This window comes from Sminthopsis crassicaudata, chromosome 4 (assembly GCF_048593235.1).
Source record: "Sminthopsis crassicaudata isolate SCR6 chromosome 4, ASM4859323v1, whole genome shotgun sequence".
NCBI classification, from domain to species: Eukaryota; Metazoa; Chordata; class Mammalia; order Dasyuromorphia; family Dasyuridae; genus Sminthopsis; species Sminthopsis crassicaudata.
This window is the reverse complement of record NC_133620.1, coordinates 188,784,858-188,787,494: the sequence shown is the minus strand read 5'-3', so window position 1 is coordinate 188,787,494 and position 2,637 is coordinate 188,784,858.

Here is a 2,637-nt window from a genome sequence, read left to right as displayed (position 1 = left end):
AAAAGTTGAATGGTTCTCAAAGAAATAAAGGGTCCCTGAGTCTTCCTTTTCTTTGTTTTGTTACAGAGCCATGGACAAGTATTGACAAGGTAAAGTTTGGTTTAAACCCAGTGCTTTACCATGGCCACTAATACTTAAGGTCTTTTGTTATTGTGGCTTCTAAGGAATGTCTGCAGGAATGACGGGAAAAATCTATGGACAAGGTTTCATAAGATATAAATTTTACTAGTCTTCACTACATCACTAACCTCCTTGTGTCCTTGGGAAAATACTTTTTTCCTACTTCAGATTTAATTTCATCAACAATAAAATGGGTATAGAACAACTTAAATTTCCTTTAATCAACTGACATGTTTCTCTTAAGCATGTACTATATGTCATATGTATAATTATTAATTATTAAGTGATAAAGAAATGCTCTTTATTGGATTGTTATCGGAAAAGTGCTTTATGAAACAAAGTACTATAGGAATATGAACTATTAAATATAAAAGGAGGGGCTTGTATTTGATGATTTTTAAGGTTCTCTGTAGGTCTAACATTCTATGGATTTTATATTACTACATAGGATCACAAGATTTAGACTTAGGAAGGAATTCAGAGATCATCTCCAAACCTCTCATTTTGCAGATGAGGAAACTGAGGTCCAGAGAACTGGTGACCTGCCTAAAGGTCATACAGGAAGTAACTGCTAATTGTTTTTAATATTCTTTATAGTACTTATGACAGTGCTATAAAAACCATTACCGTTACTAAATTACAAAAGTAGATTAACAAAGGACACTTTGTGTCTAAAGAGGCAAGAAAAAGTGGCTTATATCTCACGGATCTCAGAACTGTAGATATATGGTACATTAGATTCATATTTTGGCCCCAATGAGCAATACTATCACATTGAGCTATGAAAAATTAACGTGAAAGGAAAAGCATTAGTGGGTAAAAATGTATAAATGCCAGAAATATGTATCTAAAAAATGTCAAATGACATCATCTACTCATGAAATCAATTTCTACCTCTAGCAAATGTTTAGGAAATAATTTACCTTCTTGTTAAAATTTTGAATACATTTTATTTTACATATTCCCAAAATTTTAACTGTTATAAAAATCATCCTATTTAACAAAAATATTTTCAAAGACAAAAAAAAGAAAAAACCAGTAAATATCAATATAGATTTTTAAAAAGCTCAAAATACATACAATGTGTCAATTTCCAGTTTATTCTGGCAACTGCCATGATATTTCTATATGTGAATGGAGTAATTTTCAGCTTTTTTGTCTCACCTCACCAGTGAATCATCAAGATCCTTTAATTTCTAACATTTCTAGGCAGTCATGTACTTAAATAACTCCAGAAAAATTGTCTAATCTATTCTTAACAACAGCAATGATGACAACAATAACAACAACAACAATGTCCTTTTAGAAGATATTTCTCATACTTACTTGGGAATGAATCTTAATCTTTCATCTGTGTAGATATCAGTAAGTTCATTACCAAGCTTTTTTATTTACTCTTCTTAATATTGACTTTAAATTGTTCCTAGTGAAATTTACACCTATTTTCCCCTTGTCCTATCCTCATTGGGAATAGTGACCAGCTGCTCTCCATACCATAAATTCCATAGGGATGTATAGGGTGTTAGCTGATGTAATTACCTGCAAGTTACATGAACAATCTCATTCCACTTTTCTCCATGCTTTGGAAGAGTCTCTCTTGTTTTTCCTGTGATATATTGCTCAAATCTGGAACAAAATGCATGGATATTGCATAAAATCATTTTAGGTCTTATATCAAAGAGGACAGATATTCATGACCTTGTTCAAAAGATAACTAGTCATGATTTATTATTATTAGCAATATTCATATTTCTATATAACACTTAAAAGATTTACAAAGCATTTTTCATGGATTCAGAGCTGGATGGTGCTTTAGAGACCATTTAGTCCAACCATCTCATTTTACAGTTGAAGAACTGATGCCCAGAGATGACTTTCTGAAAATTGGAATTATGGTAATCCTTTTATGCAACCTAAAGGTAACAAAATGATTATCATAATTCCAATTTTACAGATGAAGAAACTGAGGCACAGAGAAATTCAGTGATGCTCAGACTCAAACAACTAGCACATATCAGAGCTTGATCTTAAATTAAAGCTTTCTGATTAAAAGACAGAACCATAGTACATTGCCTGTCAAATGAATTCAATTCAATTCAACTTAATTCAAAAAACATTTAATGACTGCCTAACATATTTCAGATAGTGGGCTAAGTAACAGGGATAAAAAACCAAAACCAAAATAATTCTTGTACCTAAAAATTTTATATTCTCATGGAAGAAAATATTTAGAAGGATCAAATTAATTTAGGAATATTATTTTTGATTTCTCTTTTGAAGTTACTCATAGGATTTGTGCACTGATTTTAGCAATTCGGTAGGCACTTTTTTTAGGGTAATGAATTTAGTTTCAATAGCAGAACTATATATATTTTATATTTTTTGAGGGGAAGGAGAGAAAAGAATAAGGAATATGTTTAGATTTCTGAGAGTTTGATATTTTAACTAAAAAATACTACCCCCCAAATTGAAGATATATGATGTCACGCGTACAAACTCTCTTTTGACCATTAAAAT